This window comes from Notolepis coatsorum (genome assembly GCF_963971535.1).
Source record: "Notolepis coatsorum genome assembly, chromosome: 12".
Lineage (NCBI taxonomy): Eukaryota > Metazoa > Chordata > Actinopteri > Aulopiformes > Paralepididae > Notolepis > Notolepis coatsorum.
This window is the reverse complement of record NC_140176.1, coordinates 128,240,864-128,246,863: the sequence shown is the minus strand read 5'-3', so window position 1 is coordinate 128,246,863 and position 6,000 is coordinate 128,240,864.

Sequence of the window (6,000 nt, the reverse complement as noted above, 5' to 3'; positions counted from 1 at the left end):
CACCTTGCTGTTTTATCTTATTTTATTATTCTATGCTATTTTTATTTGAGGTTATTTATATTATATTGGATGCTGGTCGAGGAACCACAACAAAGTGAATTTCACTATTTTTTTAGCTGTAAGGTGCTCAATGACGTGACAGTAAAGGAATCTGAATCTGTAAACGTCTGCACTCTAGCTAGTAAGTTGTAGAGAGGGTGGCCATAACGCACAGAAACATGTTCAGATTGTGATACATTTCACTGGAGAGCAAACCGAGACCAGTCAGAATACACCCTGAGCATCCCGTCTCGGAAAAGCACATTTATCATTGTTTTTGCAAAGGATTTACGATATTAATAATAATAATAATAATAATAATAATAATAATAATAATAATAATAATAATAATAATAATAATAATAATAATAATAATAATAATAATAATAATAATAATAATAATAATAATAATAATAATAATAATAATAATAATAATAATAATAATAATAATAATAATAATAATAATAATAATAATAATAATAATAATAATAATAATAATAATAATAATAATAATAATAATAATAATAATAATAATAATAATAATAATAATAATAATAATAATAATAATAATAATAATAATAATAAACTTTATTTGTATAGCACCTTTCATACAGAAACTGCAGCTCAAAGTGCAGACATATAAAATCACAGTTTTTCACATTAGGACATCACAAAGAGCATCTGTGCTCAGCGAACCTACCCTGGGTAAATAAAGGTCAAACAAATATATATTACTTCCTTCTTGGAAAGAAGCTCACAGAACAATAAGTGGCTCCGGACCTGTTTTCATGCAATGTGTTCGAACAGGATTCCTGGTCTGAAAACAGTTTTCCGACAGTCATATCAGACTTTACACAATGAAAACTGCTGATCTGACCCGTGATCTTCAATAATAATTACTAATGATTCTAGAGGCTTCATCAATACAGACAGTGATCATTCTTACCCCTAAAAATCTCAATCTTCTTCACCAGGTAGTGTTCATAAGAAGTTCAGTGTGTGGTCACTGTATCGGTACTTCATGGCAAATGTTTTGACTTCCCCACCTATATGCTTCCAAGTGTTTGCAGTCAGTGTCAGTGTCAGGACTGCCAACATCAACAGTGAAGAAGATGAATTTCCCAAAATGTTGGCGTGTTCTTTTAAGTCACGCCAACATTCCAGAGATGCTTTCTGTATTCTTTGCAGAGAAGGTATGAGGAGTTGCTCACAGATTCAGACTTTGTTGGGTACACCAGAAGTTCCCTTACGCTTTTGTTTTCTCTCTGCTTGATTATTGTAATGCACTTTTTTCTGGCCTGCCAAAGAAAACAACGGACAGATTACAACTTGTCCAAAATGCAATACTATCCATCTGCAGAACGGCATCCCCCCGCACTCTCAGTCCCCGCGCTCACAGGCCCACACTCTCAGGCACACACTCTCAGGCCCACACTCTCAGGCCCCTCAGGAATTTGCCCGCTCAGCAGCGCCACCCACCCAATGGCTGAATTGCCAATGGCTGAATTGGAGTATTGCACTGTGCGGGTTTGATTGATTGATTGATTGATTGAAAACTTTATTAACAGATTGCAGAATGGGTACAGTACAGTACAGCTCAATACACACAATTGTTAATGGGGATGCAGACCAGAGAAAGACTTTTGTCTTGTTTACATCAGGGTCCCCCATTTTCAATTCATCATAACATATATGACATACATGACATACAGATAGACAGTACTATACATTTATGACATATCAGATTTACAAATACAGTACTGTTTGTGATACAAAAATAGTCTAAAAAAGAGAGTATATACATTTGACGAAGAAACTGTACATTGGAGGAGGTTGGGTGGGTGGGGTGGAGGGGGGGGGTTGGGTAGGTGGGGGGGGGGAAACTGTACATTGGAGGAGGTTGGGTAGGTGGGGTGGAGGGGGGGGTTGGGTAGGTGGGGGGGGGGGAAACTGTACATTGGAGGTGGTTGGGGGGGGGGGTGTAGGCGGGTGGGGGGGGGAACTGTACATTTATTACAGTACATTATCGGCGTGTGTCTGGTGGACAAAAGCATTGGGATGTGTGTCGGTATCTTACCAGTAACTGCATTTGCGATTTGTCAAAGCTGGACAACCCACAGGTAGTTTTTTACTATACTGTACCCATTCTGCAATCTGTTAAATAAAGTTTAAATAAACACATCGCGGATCTGCCCGCGGATCTGCAATGTACAGTGTACAGTGTCCCCCACCCACCCCCTACCCAACCCCCCCCCCCCCCCCCCCCCACCTCCAATGTACAGTCCGCCCCCCCCCCCACCCCACCCACCCAACCCCACCCTACCTACCCAACCTCCTCCAATGTCCCAACCTCCTCCAATGTACAGTTTCTACGTCAAATGTATACACTCTTTTCTGGACACTTGTTGTATCACAAACAGTACTGTATTTGCAGATCTCGTATGTCATAAATGTATAGATGTAGCAGTACTGTCTATCTGTATGTCGTGTGTGTCATATATGTTATGATGAATTGAAAATGGGGGACCCTGATGTAAACAAGATGAAAGTCTTTCTCTGGTCTGCAACCCCTTAACAATTGTGTGTATTGAGCTGTACTGTACTGTACCCATTCTGCAATCTGTTAATAAAGTTTTCAATCAATCAATCAATCAATCAAACCATTTCAGCCATTAGGTGGGTGGCGCTGCTGAGCGGGCATATTCCTGAGCGGCCTGAGAGTGTGGGCCTGTGAGCGCGGGGGGATGCCGTTCTGCAGCTGCATGCTTCTCCCAAAAAGCCAACATTTTAACTAGAACTAAGATGAGGGAACATTATTACTCCAGTTTTAGCTTCACTGCATTGGCTCCCAGTTGCATCTATACTTTCCGTAGCCGCATTTCTGGCAAGACGCTCTCTGATTGGCCGACGCCTGTTTCTACACTGGTTAAGCTTAGGCACTCTTTCGAAGTTGGTTAAGGTTAGAGTTTGTCTTAGAGCGTGACGGCAAGTTCTTTCGACGGTTAAGCTTAGGCACTCTTTCGAAGTTGGTTAAGGTTAGAGTTTGTCTTAGACTAAGAGCATGGCGATAGAACGCCAGGTAGTTTGCAGGCTGTTCGACGCGGAAATGGGCAAAGACACAGCTCGTCACGCGATTGGGCAACAGTGGCCAATCAGAGAGCGTCTGCCAGAAATGCGGCTACGGAAAGTATAGACGCCTCCCGGTTGTTTTTAGGATTGATTTTAAAATTCTCTTGCTTGTTTTTAAAGTTCTTAATGGTCTGGCACCGTCCTACCTCTGCGACTGCCTACATAGATATGTTCCAAGCCGCCCCCTCAGGTCCTCTAGTGCGGACATGCTCGAGGTGCCTACAATGAAATATAAAAAATATGGCGAAGCAGCTTTTTGTTTCTATGGGTCGACGGCTTGGAATAATCTCCCACTACATATAAAACAGGCAGCCTCTGTGGATAGCTTTAAAGCACAGCTCAAGACCTATTTTTATACTCTTGTTTTTAGCTGATTTTAAAATCCCTGTTGTCATTTATGCTTTTTAGTTATTTTCTTAATCATGTTTTGCAATTTAAATTTGTTTTTGTGATTTTAAACTCCTGCTTTTCTTTTCTTTACTTATTTTTTTGCTTTATTGTAAATTTTTTATTAATTTTTTGCTCTGTTAAGCACTTTGAGCTGCATTCTATGTATGAAAGGTGCTATATATAAATAAAGATTATTATTATAAATATAATCTGTTTGTCTACTCATGCCTTCCCACCAAAGAGAGTGCTATTTTGTCACACAATGAAGCTCATACATCCCAGAGCCGTATAATTGAGAGTTCAGACACTCCCATAGGACTGCGTTGTTATCGTGGAATGCGGAAGTAAAGCGCCTCATGGGCGGTACGTAGTTCAAGTCTCAGAAAGCTTTCAGCTCAAAGCCATGCATTTTCATTGTTGCAGAGGCGGCACTCGCTGGTAAGTTTACTTTACTTTACTTTTACTGAATTTTTTTACATTTTAACACATTAGCAGACTGTAACTGAGGGGTACAATTCCCTGACTGTATTACTAGATATGATACTTACTACCACTACCTTTGTACTTAATATTCGGCCACCCAGTACTCGGCTTAAATATATTATGATGAACACTGTCACGTAGATGAAACGGATCCAACACAAATGTACGAATTAGAAATAGGTCTTTATTTCTACACAGCGATGGTGTGTAGAGCAAGCACTTAATCAAATCAATCACATTTATGAATGGGAATTAGTATGCACTTTTATGGCAAGAGTATTCGTCGGTATATCAATAGAGAATGTCCAATCTCTGAAGGCGCAGGTGGTACATATACGACCTGGAATAGTTTAAGGAATAACAGCAATGATACTTTAATGATTATATACTGGATACACTAGGGGGGGTTAATCCGGTCGCTTGTAAGCCGACAGGAGTAGGAAGGGGGGGGGGGTAGAATCCGGCTGCCTCATCCGGCCAAGGGTATCCCAGGTGAACCCACTGTAGTGCCGTTCAATGCGCCGGCGATCCTTGGACCACAGATGAAAGCAGGTGGACTCTTTGTGGGCCGGCGTCCTCCGGTCCACGGAGGAGAGACGTGAAGCGACCTCGTCTTGCAGAGCGTCTCCTCACCTTGCGTCCTCTCCAGGGGGGGGGGTTCCAACACACGGCAGTGTCGGGGGTCTTTATCCATGGAATAATCAATGTATACAAAGCATAATCCGTGCCTGGGAAGGCGGGCTGTCGTCGGTAGAATAATCCGGTATACAGGTCCACTCGCTCGTCGGCTCTGGGGCTCCTCGGGTGCAGCTTCACGTGGGGTCAACCACCCTGGATAAGCAGCCAGTTCTCTGCCCGAAACGATGGGGTACTGACTACGGTAGTATTCTCACCGTACGAAGCACTATATATTAACAGACTATTATTAGCTTAATAGACTACGTCCAACTCGACGATATAGTGCCAAATATGACTATTCAAATATTAATATACACGATGTCTCAATAACGATGGTAGGCGAACTTGGCCTTACTCCCACACGTGGCGTCGCGGGGAGGCTTTACGTCTGTGACTCTATTGGAGGGTAAGAAACTGGACTGAAAAGGAAGTCCTACTTTAGTAGCGCAGTATATATACGCACTATGAACAAATAGTCCCATTAGTGGTGCGGTAGCCAGATTCCTACGCGGAACTAGGACTTGTTCGTACATGTTGAGCGGTACGTTTGAACTGGGTCTGAGGGGTATGGCAGCCTGGCACCAAGGTCTCGACCAATAGTAGAATGGAGACTATTATGGGATGTTCAGTAGGCTAGAATGGATATTCAATGCATATTGTACAAGGAATATACAAGGAATATTAGAGAATATACAAATACAATTAAATATATATATATAAATAAATATATATATTCGGTTTAATCTGGCCCTTCACAACAGCCACCCCCTGATTGGTCCCAGACCTAATCAGTTAAACAGAGACAGATTAATCGCGTTGTCTATTTACACATAAGGGTTTGCTGTAGGGTCAGTCAACTTCACAAAGTCATAGGGTTATAGGGTCATGGTCATCATCGATTGTGTCTGGGAGTCGGGGCAGTTCTATGAGCCTCGCCACGGGACGGGTGTAAGTGCGACCCTGGATGAGCACTTCAGCTGCTCGGACCTTGCCGTCGGCACCGGTGATCACTTTGCTTACTCGGCCGGCCGGCCACATAGCTCTGGGCAGTGATTGATCAATAATCATGACGACTGTTCCTTCTGTCAAATTGTCTCTCTCCTTTACCCACTTCTGGCGGGTCTGTAGAGACGGTAGGTAGTGCAGTAGGAAACTGCTCCAAAACTTGTCGGCTAATACTTGGCTGTACCTCCACATTCGTCGGCCGTTCGCTTCTTCAGGCCGGTACATTGTCTGGGGTAATGCAGGATCTAGCCGCCCCATCAGGAGTGTGTTGGGGGT